This window comes from Leucopleurus acutus (genome assembly GCF_964270905.1).
Source record: "Leucopleurus acutus genome assembly, chromosome: X".
Taxonomy (NCBI): Eukaryota; Metazoa; Chordata; class Mammalia; order Artiodactyla; family Delphinidae; genus Leucopleurus; species Leucopleurus acutus.
In genome coordinates, this window is record NC_139148.1 from 116725707 (window position 1) to 116741004 (window position 15298).

Here is a 15298-nt window from a genome sequence, read left to right on the forward strand (position 1 = left end):
TTGCTATGAACAGCTGCGCCATGCTGCATTCTCCCCGCAGCTGCATGAAAGGGTGTGGCACCTTCTAGAAACTGAGTTCTGTGTGAGTGGGGTGTGGGTGGTGGGAGAAGAGACTTAGCCAAGGCTTTTGTGTGTACATACCATGCTGAGTCCCGGGAGATAGAGAAAGCAGGGATTTCTGTCCCTGTCACCAAGAAACTTAAAGTCCTGTAAGACAAATGAGGTATAATATAAAACCAATGCTGCATTATTCATATGATAGAATAAGAAAATATTATCTCTACTTAAGTATAGGTGGGAAGGGGACTAGAAGGTATTCTATTGGAGTCAGTCACTTTCAAGCATTTGCTTTTGAAAGTTAGGTCTTTGTCGCTGGCACAAATTTGCCTTCCTCTGGGCTTTTTTTTTTTTTTTTTTTTTTGCGGTACGCGGGCCTCTCACTGTCGTGGCCTCTCCCGTTGAGGAGCACAGGCTCCGGACGCCCAGGCTCAGCGGCCATGGCCCACGGGCCCAGCCGCTCCGCGGCATGTGGGATCTTCCCAGACCGGGGCACGAACCCGCGTCCCCTGCATCGGCAGGCGGACTCTCAACCACTGCGCCACCAGGGAAGCCCCTTCTGGGCTTTTGATCTGGCGGACAAGAGCCCTGTCCCTATAGTCAGCAGACTTGTCCATTTCAAGTTTGGAAGAGTTGTCTTCAACTGTGACAGTTGTCATTAAGGTCTCTAAACAGATGAACCCATTAGCCTATTGAACTAACTGGACCAGGTACTTATTTTCCCATTAACAGTTAAAAAAAAAAAAAATCTCTCACCGCTGCTTGTTCGATGATTGGCCTGGAACCGGTTGGTTGGGGCACGGGGGGCAGTCATGAGCCTGGTTATAATCCTTGGTTTATGTTTGCCTTATTTCATTGGGTGGATGCTTCTTGAGCGCCTCCTGTGTTCCAGGCACTGTTCTGGGTGTGGGAATAGAGCAGTGAACAGAGGAGACGGGGCTGGGGGGGGGGCCCTCCTCTCTGGGAGCTGTCTTTTCCTCAGATTTCATTTGCTCGTGTACATTTTACAGTTCATATAAAAGTGCCTTTGGTGTGAGTTTCAGGATTTCACACGTTGGGGATGATACAGTGATCACACTGCCTTTCTCCTTAGCCCCAGCCAGTCCTTTCTGAATGATGGGGGGTGGCTAAGGTGGTGATGCCAGCGTGCCCGTGGGGAGGCCTCGCGGGTGCGGAGAGGGCAGCGTGTCAGGGTATACCGTCTTTGTGTCGTGATGGGAAAAGCACGGGGCACACCTGTTTCCTAGGCATGCCTACCAGCCTGCGTCCTAATCCGGTTGTTGATTGGAGATAACTTCAGTGGTCGCAAGGCACCTCATCTCCATGGCAACACCTCTAAATATTCCTCTGGTGACTTGTGCTCTACATTCTGTCTGGATCTGAGCCCTCCTGTGGCAAAATATTCTAGAGCTGTTAAAAGAGGGGGAAAAAAGGCTCAACTAATAAATCTATTCTAAACGACTGACTCATTTGTTTTGATTACCCGGGTGATTGCCAAATGTTAATTTAAAACTGAAATAGGCCATGAGCTCACTCCGCTAACAATGCTGAGTGTTTGAGCTAATACAGCTTGATAATGAGGGGGCCAGATCCACTGCCGGTGCGAATGTTATATGATAAACAGACATTTGGGGAAATATGCAGAGCATCTTGGCAGTTTTCCTTTAGCTCTAAGGGTTGTAAATACAAAGCAGAACGTGTTACCGTGAGCCATGTCAAAGGAAGTTGATTTTTGGTTTTGTGTTTTAGGAATTTCTAACTTTTCTTCTGAAAAGGTAACTTGACCTCTTGATTCTCATTGTTTCCTAACTTAGGTACGTCGGAGGTTGTTGTCAGCTGCGTCCCGCCCTCACTGAATACATCCCGTTCTGCACACATCCAGTGTGAGGTAAGTTTTCCGAATCGCCACACATTCTTAACACTGATCTCCACCTCCTGGTGTGTGGTGTTAGGCTCAATGTTGTACAAAGATCTCTGTCTGTACCGTAGCCTCGAAGGGGGTTTGTTTTAATTGAGCTGAGCGACATCACCGCTTACCCTAGATACTGGGTCTCTGGGGAATGCCTTTTCAAGGGCAGACACATCTCATTTGCTTTTCATTTGGGGGCATGGAACGTGAGTGTGGCAAGCACAGCAGGATGGTCAGAGGCCTGCTTGAGGGTGTAGCTCTGCTCGTGCTGCCGCGTGAACAGTAGGGAGCAGGAAAGCCGCGTGGAGCAGACCCTGGGCCGGAGCCCCGCAAGGCTGGGCCGCCCGGCCAGCTGTCAGGACTCTTCCGCCTGGGGTGAGCCGAGCCGACCTGTGGAGCTGCCACTGCAGAACCTGGTGATTTGGAGTGTTTCCATGGAGCCACATTAACGTGGGCCGCCAGATCTTTTTCTCGCTAGGACTGAAGTTCTAAGTGCAGCCGCGTGGGTGTGAGCAGTGGGGTGCGCCAGGCCTTCCATTTAACATGCCCTGGATAGGCATCCGTCCTCTTCCTTTCGCCTCGGCGGCTTCTGGACACTCTGTGATGGTGCCGGCTTACTCATTTCTCTCTCTTGAGAGATGGGGGACGTTCACCTTTGGATGTGGAAAGGAAGGGAGTCTGCAAGACGGTTCCTCCAGGCACAGTGTAAGGGGCCACGGTCTTTCTGCTTTCCTGGGCCCCAGTCTCCTTGTGTTTATAAGAGAGGTGGTGACATTCGCTGCACCGGACCACTCAGGATTTCCACTTGCATCCATCGAAAGGTTGCTGCGTTTTTGCCTTCCCCTCCACCCCGCCCCATTCTGTGCTCAGTCCCACATTCAGTGTAGGGCCTTTTATTTCAGTTAGGGTTGATGCTTCCTAGGTGGTGAGAGTTGCCTCTCTTACATCTACTTGATGCAGGATTCTCCAGAGATTTTAAAATATATATGCAAGTATATTATGTTAAACCCTAAATACGACTATAAAATATAAACCCTAAAGAGTGAAAAAGTAGGACAGCTTTTTAGAAGTGTTTAATCTGAATTTGATCGACTTCATCCGTTACGATGGTCGCTGGCAGTCGTTCCCAGGGCCTGGGGCTTTAAACTGGCCCTGTGACAAAAGCTGCGGCAGTTTCTCTCAGCTGTCAGCCTCAGTCGGCTCTTCCATCTTCAGATTTAAGCCCTGGCATTACTATCATCCACAGCCTTCACCTAAAAGGGTTGTTTTCAAACTTTTTTTTAAATGATAAAAGCCTGTCTTCAAATAAAAACATGAGGTCTAAAACCCCAGCAGAGAATACCCAACCAGAACTGCCTGGGCTCAAGTAGGAGGCTGCGACCCTTCTCCTCCAAGGAGCCCTAGGGCAGTTGAAAAGCAGTGCCCTGTTTAAGGAGCAGAGGTTTTCACTCTGTGCCCTTTCACAGCTCTTACTTAGTAATTCCACAGCAGTCTGCAGCCTTGACAAACTCTTGTCAGTAAAAAAAACTTTAATAGAAACTATGTGTACAAGACTGTATTCCTAAAATGGAACATTTTAATTTGAAGTCCTTTGAACACATATTTGAAGTGGTTTTGTGATATTAAGAATACCTCAATGACATCTTTAATTTGACCAAAACTTAGCATCTTTGGGTTTTCTTTTAGAGCAGTGAGTTTCTCAAGTGAGTTAATGAAATAGAATCCATTCAATTCTGTTTCACCGTGACAGAAATCTATGGGATTGATGTAACACAGTTCAACAGTCACGATGCAGCGGTATCTTATGATCTTTCTTCATTTCTTTTATTCATTCATTCGTTCAGCCCTACTGTGGACTAGGCCAGGCGTGTAGGAGTGAGCAAAACAAAAAGAATGTGATACGTTTTCGTCTGATATTCTTCAAGTATAGGGCATCCCTGGATTACTTTCCTTTTGCAGAAGAGGAAACTGAAAATTGATTTTCCTATTTAAATTAAATTGCCCGGTATTGAGTAGACCAGTATGGGTTCAGGCGTACAAAGCAAAGTCCCTGTCGCCAGTCTGCCCCTTGAGCCACCCCCGTGTAAGCGTGTGCAAATAATAAAGGATGCCTTAATTCCTGGAGATGCAGCTGTGCCTGGGACCCAAATGCCCCCCAAATGAAAACACATGTAAGCTGTATATTTCACACTCTAGATTTTTAAAGTTTATTTGGAAAAATTGGACAGTTTAGGAAGATGGACTCTGCAGTTTCCACATGAGGATATATATTTTTTAATGGTAATGTGTCCCGTTTTATGTTCAGTACAGCATTTATCACAGGTAAACTTGATAATTCAGGGACTTGAAATTGTCCCATTTGGCTGCCCTTTAGGTATGGAATTACTTGGAACAAAACCTTGAACACAACAGAATTCTTAATGCATACTTGAGCTGGGTACTCTACGTATTTGTTTTTGTAGTAGAGACGATATTGTTAATGAGACATTTATTTCACATCAAGGAAATATCTGTATCATTGACATAAGGTCACTTTCATGATTGATTTGGCAGTTTTTAATATTCACAAAACAAAATTTTTAAAAGCAGTAGTCGTAGTTATTTGACTTGTACCATTGATCTTTTTTTTTTAACTTGGTTGACTTTTTTTTTTTCCTAACATCTTTATTGGAGTATAATTGCTTTACAATGTTGTGTTAGTTGCTGCTGTATAACAAAGTGAATCATCTCCATATCCCCTCCCTCTTGCGTCTCCCTCCCACCCTCCCTATCCCACCCCTCTAGGTGGTCACAAAGCACGAGCTGATCTCCCTGTGCTATGGGGCTGCTTCCCACTAGCTGTCTGTTTGACATTTGATAGCGCATGTATGTGTCAGTACCATGTACCATCGATCTTGACGTGACCTCTCTTCTTGGTGCACAGATGGGTCACACAGGCTTAAAGAGTTTGGAAACCGTCCATCTGGAGCCAAGGTCTGAAACTGCTGGGCTGGATCTGGCACGCAGAGGGGGTTCCTTTAAGATTTTCAGTGAATTGCCAAGCATTTAGAAGTTGAGAGATTTCACATTTTTAAAAAAATGCAGATTTTCATCTTCTCTTGAGATATCAGAAGATCTGACAGCATGGAGCCTGCATTCCTGTTGGGCAACGCTGGGCTGGGGCCGATAGCCGCTGGATCTTTAGATAGAGCATGAACTCTGAAACTTGCCACGGGTCGCCAGTGCTGTGTTATCTCCTTGACACTAAGGACAAGGGTCAGGTGCCATTATCTGAATGTCTTACTCATTTGTAAGACCTGCTTGGCTCTTACGTGCATGTGACTTTTCAATCCCAGGGCTGGGTGAAATCGCGACTGCAAAGTTAGAGCCATCCTTCCTTTTAGAACCTCAGCATGTGAATTTTCAGGGGCACGATATGCTGGGTGATGTTCATTTGAAGGGGGTACCTTCAAAGGGTTGAGGGTAGACATCTGAGGGGAGGGATACCTTCTGATGGTGCCTGATTCAGAGCAGGGGCGTCAGCAGAGCTGGGGGGAATCCCGTGGTCTACGTCAGTGCTTTTCAGCCTTTAACGTGTAGATTCCGGTGCAGCAGGTCTGGGGCAGGCCTGAGGTTCTGCAGTTCCAACAAGCAGCTGCTCATACCGTGGCTACTCTGAGGACTCGCCTCTTTGAGTGGCGAAGGGGACTCTACCCTAAAGCAGTCCTAAGAAAGAGCAGTCATGCAGTGGTGGTTCTAAATATCTCTTCCTTGGGCCTGAGAAAGAGAAGGAGATCTTAACCAGGCTCTTTGGGGTTGAATCTTCATTAACAAACCTGGATTCACTTCTGGTTGCAGCAGGATAATTTTTTTTAGTTAATTATTTTTAATACAACATAGCCTGTGTAAAAGAGAAGAAGTCCAACTTTTACTTTAAATCTTGTTTTAAATTAAGTGCTTCTGATAAAAAAAGCTCGATATGTTAAAGGTCAAGAATCATGAAGTAGGAATTAGAGCTTTAAATTGTATAATTATAGGAGAATATATTTATGAGAGACTCCTAGAAACTTATTTAAATAAGACCACAGAAAATAGGATAATAATCAAATCCCTGGAAGTATGATAACCTTGTAACTATAAAATGATACAAGTCAGGGGAATTCCCTGGTGGTCCAGTGGTTAGGACTCCACACTCTCACTGCTGTGGCCCCAGGTTCAATCCCTGGTCGGGGAACTAAGATCCCGTAAGCCACGCGGTGCAGCCGAAAAAAAAAAATGAAGGAGGTCAGAAAGGAAAAGATCAATGGAATCAAATATATAAAAATGTGCCAAGAGAGTAGATCTTAAGTATTCTCACTACACATACACAGAATGGTAACTGTGAGGTAATGGCTGTGTTAACTTGATTGCAGTAATTATTTCACAGTGTGTGCATATGTCAGGCCATCACATTGTATACCTTAAATATGTACAATTGTTGCAATTATACTTCAGTAGAGCTGGGGGAAAAGTACTGAAAAGGAAAACACAGAACAAAAGGAGATGCTCCGTAACTGTTGGCTGAGTGAATTCTCCAGTAGGCAGACGGGTAAAAGACATTCATGTTCTATCACAGAGTAAATGAACGCATGAAAAAATGTTCAGCCTCACTGGTACGCAAAGATGAGCATATTCAGACAGCAGTGAGGTACATTTTCCATCTGTTAAGTCAACAAACACAAAAAGAAAGCCCAGTGCTAATATGGTTACCTTGGAACCAGTAAACACTTACTCATTGCTGGTAACGTTGTAAGTTGGTAAAAAGCTTTTTGGAACATTATTTGGCAGTATATGGCAAAAGTCACAAAGATTGGTACCCCTTGATCCAGTAATCCTATCTGGGGAAGTGTTCGAAGAAACAAGCTGTTCTAAGAAAAGAAAAAAGCTGTGTGTTATGGATATTCCTCACAGTGTTCTTTGTAAGGACAAAAAATGAGAATTTAAGCATCCAACGTTAGAGAAATGGTTCATTTATCCAACAGATAGTTTTGGTTAAGTAACTATGATATCTCTGTGAAGTAGAATTCCATGAATTTGTTCAAAATTAAAATTATGATGCCTGCAGAGCAGTATGAAAGAATCCGTATAATACAGCCTTACTAAAAAATGCAGGATGCGAAATGGTGCATGTGCTCTGATTATTACCTTGTGAAGGGATGTGTACGAATGGACAAGAACTAGAAGGCACCGGGACAAATGTAAGTAGCGCTCTGAGCTTTCGTTCGCGTTGTCGTCCTATTGTTTGTACATTTTGGCGGTTGAGAGTCTTCAGCTTTGACCTCCTTACATCAACGCCACATCACAAACAGTGATGTTTCCACTGATCACACAGGAGGTGCTTAGGAAATAGCTGTGAAACATGGTGAGGACTCCTGCTCAGGGCCTAAGCGCTGAGTTCCAGTGGTATTCTTCCTTCTGGATTGCTTTGTTCCACCATCCCGAGCCCCCCTTTTGCCTCCTGCGGTCGGTGGAGAGGCATCTTGGCGTCCCACGTGACAAAGTGTAAATGTCTGTCTCGGAGCTTCTCATTGACGTGCAGCAGGGCTGGGGCCCGGACCTTCGCGTGCCCGGGTTCCACGTTTGCTGCAGTAGAGCCTCGGTGGAGCCGCGAGGAAGGGCAACACCCGTTTCAGCTTCTGGTTTCCTTCAGCGAAGCAGCAAACCTCCACCTCAGTGTCCTGAGCCTTCTCCCAGCGCCCCCTCCCCTCCAGTTGTGTTCCCCATCTCCCTGCTCTCAGTATACTTTTCTCCTTTAATTAGGTCAGTTACTTCATGTCTGTTTTTCTTTTTTGACATGGTTTCCTCTGGCTGTAGCGCCACATATTTTCCCCATTTGTCATTGCCTCTGCAGCTTCGTGTTGCAATCGTTTTTCAAGTGGAACAGAGAGCACACTGCTGAGGGGGGCAGCTCTTGACTCTTTGCCTGCCCTTTGCCTGCATGAGTGTTCCTGTTTCTTTTGGGCCTAGTTCTGTTTGGTTTTGTAGTCTTCATCGTCACTTATGTTTGGACTGAAAGATACTTAAGTAAAAATAACGGTAAGTCAGAGAGATGTCTGGCAAAGGTGCAGCACATTTGTTAAGGTTGCTGGTTTATTTATCTCCCCTGTCTCTATGGTGACTAAATCCGGGGCTGGGATTTAGTGGACTTAATTTTGACCTCTTGTATGTCTCCTGACTTTCCCAGCCTCTGATATAGAAGGAATTCACTTTCACTATAGGAGAGAAATTGCCTCACTGAGAGAAAGGGTCCTAACTGGACTCTGGAAAAGTGGTATCTCCAGAGTCTTCGATTCTTCTGCTGTCTTTGATCCGAGTTCACGTAGCACTTGTAGAGAAAGTGGAGAAGTCTTCTAGATAAATACGCGCACGCGCACACACACGCACGTTACCAGTGGCTCCAGTACGGTTCCCAAATGACCACGTGCTCTGCCACAAAGGGAGAAATGAATTCCTAATTTTACTCACATGGTGTCAGATCATCCGTTCCAAAGGACTAGTGGCATATGTTATGGACAACAGCCTTCAGGGGACTCTTTGAGTGGCCCTCACTTGCTTCCAGACACACCACCCGTCAGCCTTCCTGGCCAACCCTGGTCCTCTTCGTGAACGGTGTTTTCAACACCAAGTGCTCTCTGTCAGTGGACCATAACTCAACCTGCCCCCTTGGATAAGAGTAGCATCAGAATGGGTATGCCTCTTCTGTAGAGCCAGAAACTTTCTTGCTTTAAATAAAATATGTACACTTGAATTATGTGAGGCCATTGCCTGGTTCTGTGCTAGCCCAATTCCTGGAGTTTTAATATTCACGTAGTTGGCTACTGTCAGCAGGCCACCTGAATGAATAGTCTTTCAAGTCCTTTAAAGTGATCTCTGGGTGTTTTGTTAATCCTACTATAAGCAGTCTTTTAAGTTACTTGACTTTTTTTTTTTTTTGACTGTTAAGGAAATTGAGGTTCCCCAGGTCTCACATTGAAGAAAATATAGGTATCAATAATATTTCCCAGGGTCATGTGTTTATTGTTTGTTAATGTGGGTGAACTTTCAGTGAGAACTTTTTATAAGAGAATCTTTTCTAAGAATATTAAATCAATGGGAACATTGATTGGATATTACATTTGTTTTTATTTTTAAAAAGTATCTCCTTTATCCATTACAGGATTCTACGTCTCCATGCATAGAAATGTTCGAACCATGTATCAGAGTTCAAGCGTATTAAACTGTGCCCACGGAAGTCCACAGTAAAGGTTAGGTTTGACTAGGATTCACATGGAAGAAGTCAGGTTTGGACATTGGAATTCAGATCTAGTGTTCTGTCCATACCTAATTGATGTGAAATGAAGACATGGATCTCTGACCTCTAAGGTAGCTGGAGTCAAACCATCTTGAACTTGAGGTGGTTCAAATGATCCTTTAAGACTTTTTCTCCTCTTCCATATGATGCTTTAAGACTCACAAGGACACTCCAGTTTTAGGAAGTTTAATAATATACCCCAAATCGAGTCAGAGTGCTTTATTTAATGCTAGCGTATACTGTGTTAGTTTACTCATGGATAATTTATCTATCTGCAAGTCCTTTCATCCTCTCTAGGAACAAATTCACATGTGTGACTTTTCTTTAAAACCAAAACAAAGGAGTTAGTAAATGATTAATAAGGATTGTACAAAGACTGAGACAAGAGAAGCAACTTAAGTGCCCTTACATTCTTATTTCTCGATAAAATATTAGAGTTCAGGTCTGTCATCAAGTTCAGTTCCAGTCCAATAGGAACTTGTGAATACTTAATGTTTTTATTAAGATTTTGTAACATCATAAGACTCAATGGATATGGAAGTTGTTTGAAGATTTTCTCCATCATCAACTCTTCTATTAATAGTACAGAGACTTGAGAAGCCAACAACAGATGGTCACTTGTGAAAGAGAGCCATACTTGCGAGACGAATGTTGGATCCTCGTAAAATTCTGGGGTTGAAACCTTGCTCATGTGCCTTATAACTGTGAACTTAGAAAATTTATGAGATTAGGGCCATAGCTAAATCATATACATTTTATTATGGTCAGTACGATAAGCATAGCTCAGGTCAGAGCTTTTAGAGAAATCAAAACGTTAAGGCCCAAAGCTGTTAACAGTGCTCGAGGAAGAGCAGCAAGCGCGTTTATTCCCATCACTGTCGTCGTCATCATCATCACCATCGTATCAACCTTGTGTGTTGAAAGCCTAGTGTGGAGAACTGTGCTAATAATAGTTATAATTTATTCCCTCATCTCTTTAATTCTTAATATTTCCGTTTTGTTTAAACAGCTCTAGGGATCGAATCAATTTAAATTTTAAAAGGAGAACGTATATAAAAATGTACTTGGAATAGTAGCCTCATTCGCCTGTCCTGTCAACCAGATAAGCTTCCCCCTCTGTATGACATCTCTCACTGAAGGGTCTCCGTTTACCGGATGAACAGTTAGTTTCTGTAACAGTTCTTCACCGAGGTAGGAAAGCAGTGGTCCTTAGGTAGTTCGGTGAGAATTTGTGGCCTTTGCGGGTCTGTGGACACCTCTTAAACCGTGTGATACGTGTGTGTGATATGACCATTTTTATACCTTCTTCAGGGCTATGAATTAATAATTTACTTAAGATATTCCAAGTGCTTCTTTCCCAGAACCAGTGGAGTTTTTTTCTGTGGATTCTGGTGACGGGTTTGTGTACGTGGTTCTCAGCGTACGTGCCTAGGGGATTCCTAATCCATAGCGTCTTTTGCTCACTAAAGTGGTTCAAGTGCTCACTAATTGGAGAGGCTGAGTTCCACCCTTGGCACTGGGCTCACGTGATGGATTTGAACCTGAAAGCAGTACAACGTATTCTGTTATTTGTAGCCTGCCCTTTATGTTCCCAACTGTGTCCTCTGTATCGTCAGTCCTTGTAGACTTTACATAGGATCTTGACCCGGCTCCTCTGGTCCTCTCCTGTGCGCTCTTTTTTATTACTAGGACAATCTACGGCGCACATTGAGTCAAGGATTTGGTTGGGGTTACTGCCCTAAATAGTGCTCTCTTTCCCCAGGAAGCTCCTTGGGAGCAAGAATTACTCATGATTTCTCTGGTGTCCTCCAAGTCATTTAGGATTTATGCCAGAGGCATTTACTGGAGATACAGTTAATTAAATGAAAGGCGTTTTATAAATTACAAACCACAGCATTACCGTGGTATTACACAGGACGATCCCAGGGTCTTTGTTTGACTTCCTGTTCCTCTAATACCAGTATTCCTGACATGGTTGGAGCATATTCTTGAATAGGACAGTCCCTCCTACCTAATCCCTTATAGCATAGCATCACATTTTTCCAGCACTTGGTTATGAAGTTTCTCAGACAGACAGAAAAGTTGAAGTTATACAGTGAACGCTCCTCGCCCACCACCCCGATCCTATAGGTAAACATGTTGCTAAATTCGCTTTACTACGTACCTACTCCGTCCGTTGGTCCCTCTTCGTTTCTTGGCTGCATTTCAGAGCAGCCTGCGGGCATCCGTACACTTTACCCCTGAACACTGCAGCACGCGTATCACTGTGTGGTTGGCGGTTTTGACATTCTTAGCCCTGCTGTCAGGTTTGCTAAGATTCTGACATTTATTTCGCTGGTGGCTAGGAAAAGGTGGTAAGTTGAATGTGAAATAAGCTCCATTTTCAGACCCGGGGGAGTTTTTGTTTCTAACTCGCAGCAAGTGAGCAAACACTTTGTATCACTGCCCCTTTTCTCCCACTTTACACGGTCACATTATTTGTGCTGTGGAAATTTGAAAGGCCAGTCTAGGAAATAAAGTTGAGAGTCTGGTTTATATGAGTAAAAGCGGAGAATTGGGGTTGAGGATAGCGGGGCAGGAAGTTACCAGCGTGATACCGCTTTCTTATACAAGGTCTCGAGAGGGTTTAGTGGCTGTTTATATCCCCCAAGGTAGATTCAATAAACACTAACAGTACAAATAGAGGGTCCTTCTAACCTATTGGTTATATTCCGTGGAAGCCTAGAACTCATAGAAATGTTTCAGAGGTTTCACCAACATTTAAAACTCTAACGTGAATTAGATTTCTTTAGAAGTGTATTGAGCTATTTACAAAGCACTGATAAAAAACAACAGACAAGACTCAACTGTGTTTTGTAGTAAATTTTAACATACTGGAGAACACTTACTGAATGACTTTAAAATAAGTAAAGGTTATTCATGTCAGCTTAAAATAAAATTTTGAATAACACGTGTCATTCATCAAAGTCAGGATAATATTTCTGTTGTGGGAATAAAGACAAAAGGTCTTCAGTGAGACCATTACACTAAAGCCATGGTGTTAGGGCATCGGCCTGCAAAAGCTGGAGTTACATTTTGGTTTCCAGTTACAGTGAGCACTTATCCATCTGTTATATTTAGATTTTTTTTTCTAGTACCTTTAGGAATCTGGAAACAGACAAGTATATGCTTTCAACTTGAAACCACCATAAAAGGGGAGAGGTAGTGAAGAGGCCGGAGGCTGGCTCCAGTGTCATCCCTCTGATGGGGCTGTGTGAATGGATTAGGGAACCTTTCGAAAGGTCTCCCTCTTGGCCCATAGCTCAAAGCGCTCAACACAAGTCTGAAAATGCATGGGTGCAATGGTACGGTTTGTTATGAGATTTTCAGGGCTTCTTTGATTACGCCCGCAAAGCCTTACAATGGCTCTGGCAGATTTCTGTCACTTGGAGGCCACCGTTCTCACTTTGGTCCCTTTGTTCTGGGCGGTACCACATTCTGTGCCTGTATCTAGGCCAGTACCTGCTTGTTTGTAGCTGCAGTTGATTTTTAAAATGTTCGCTTATCTATATTTTATTTTCTCCTAACATTTTATTATGAAGATTTTCAAAGTTGAAATGATGTTGCAGTGAACACCTGTATCCCCAGCATCTGGAGTCGTCTCCCATTAGCATTTTACTCATCAATGCATATGATTTGGGGATGCATTTCAAAGTAAATGTGGCAGATTGCACCAGTCAAATAAGTTCATATATTTTACACACTTTGAGTCTGGCTTTTCGAACATTATACAAATGTGCCTAAATTGGCATCGAGTCCTGTGAAAGAAGCTGTCAAATAAATGCCCCCTTTTCACTGGGAAACAATTCAGGAGCCTTTCTTAAAAGTCACAGATTTTCTGGGGGACTTCCCTGGCGGTCCGGTGGTTAAGACTCCATGCATTCACTGCAGGGGGCACGAGTTCGATCCTTGGTCAGGGAACTAAGATCCCCGCATGCTGGAGCACGGCCCGAAAAAAAAAAAGTTGCAGAGTTTCTGGAATTCTGGCATGGAGTTGGAAAAGAATACTGGCTTATTTTGAAATCTGAACTTTTTCGTGACTCAGACGTTGCTGACCTCTTGATAGAGAACGGGGATTGTACTTGTAAATTTTGTTTTCATCCTTGAGACAGGAGCCAGATAACTTCCAGTTCTTGTAGAGAGGCAGGATCATCTTTTAAAGTGTTACAAAATACATGGTGTTGGTCACTCCAACAAAACCTGTTATATTTGGAAAACAGGGGAGCAGTTAACTAAGGACTGAATTTGGTCTATGCTGGATCCCATCCCAAACCCTGGTGTCAAGGTGTTAAGTGCAAATTATTAAAAAAAAAAAAACACTCTTGTTGCAATTGGAACCGTGAGACCGTGCTGGAGATGAGAGATTTTAGCGTGTGGCTTTTAGCCCCTTTATGCGGAAAGCACTCCCTCCATCCTTGCAAAGCTGCGTCGTTGTTCCCTTTACTCTCAATCCCCAGAACCTTGTCTAAACACTCTCCCTTGGCCCCCGGGGGGGGGGGGGGCTGGATGGGTGTATTTCCTTCTGGAAGTCTTCCCTCACACTCCTGAGTTAGCTGGCGGGAGATCCCTTAAAAGCATTTCCCCCTATAGGGGCTAATCCTGCAGTTTCCACCTCAGTTCCAGCTGCTGTTGCCTTGGTAGAAGCAGATCTCTGCGATGCTGCCAATCTCTGGACCTTCCAAGAAAATGTAATGTTTAAGAACAGAAAGTTAGGAGAGAAAAATCTTTGGGGCAGGGACTAGGTGGCGGGGTGTGGGTGAAGAACTGGGCGGTTAGATATATCTTAAATGTGTCAGTAGAACATGAATTTAAAAATTACCTATAGGGAGTTGTAAAACCTTAAGCAGCGCCTTCAGACAGACACGCTACTTTTTAAAACCTGTAAAAAGTCCTTGGCACCATGGAAGGATAATGCCCTTTGGTCTTGGAAGAGACTATTAGGTTGCAGAGGTTTCAGTTCCTCTACTACCGACTTGCTCTTTGATCTCAGAATGTGACTGACTTGTTCTGTGATGGTTTCTTTCATAAGCACCGATAATAAAACTGATTTACTGTATATAGTATAATAGGGACATTTAAAAGTATATCTAGTTTCTGTTATAGCTCAAGTTTTTGAATGATTAACATTTAGGTATTAACATCACTCCGATTTAATTTTGTTTGAAAACTGTTGTTTTGTATAGGAATACTTTATATTCTGTCATTCATATGTACGGTACCACCCTTAAGTAAATGATATGTCCACAAATCAGTTTAGAAGGTTCATTTCCTGACTGCAAAACAAGATGTTTAAAACACATAGAAATTGATTAGGCTGTGCACCTATTGCTGGCAGGAGGGTGGAAAGTTTTCTAGATTTATGATTACGACAGGTGACAGTGTGAGCTTCTATTCTTAGTTCGACCTTGCTCCCCTCTCTGAAGGCAAGACACTTAATCTTTTTAACGTCTCAGTTTATCCGTGTGTAACACCTGTACTCTTCTTTCATGAAAACAGTACCTGCTTTATATTTGATAGCATTTGAGGACTGGATATAGAAGGTGGCATCAGGGTTCAAATTACTCTGTAGAAACTATTTGTATGTTGAATGATAATCTTGACAAATTACTAATTACTACATTTAGAAAGTTACAACTCTGGAGGGAACTGATATTTGATATTGTTGTCCTGTGTGTTCTAAGTTACCATCATAACAGTAGGAAAATAAACCCTGTCTTGGCTGTGCTACAAAGGGATAAACTCACTTCTTCAAGTGGTTACTGAATCTCCAGCCCTTCGGACAACAAATAAAAAGTGTCCCTTGTTTTATTTAATTTTTCTGGGAAAAAAGTCTTCTGAGTAACCTTGGCTTCATTTTTCCTCTTGTTGAGAGCTTGCCAAGTTGTTCTCTTTGTAAAGAATGAAGGGTAAACCATGTCAGTTACTTAAAGCAACAAAAATTACCCTCTACAAACAGGCAGAGGAGTATGCTTTTGATTTTTAGA

The 15298-nt window shown here is 43.3% G+C and overlaps 1 protein-coding gene across 1 annotated transcript in view; it reads left to right on the forward strand.

Annotated features, from left to right (window-relative positions):
- The window catches only part of FHL1 (four and a half LIM domains 1), a 60618-nt gene that overhangs the window by 21576 nt on the left and 23744 nt on the right, over positions 1-15298 (forward strand). Inside the window, exon 2 of the mRNA XM_082864450.1 lies at positions 1872-1945. The gene's annotated coding sequence lies outside the window, so the exon portion shown is untranslated. The remainder of the gene's footprint in view (positions 1-1871; positions 1946-15298) is intronic.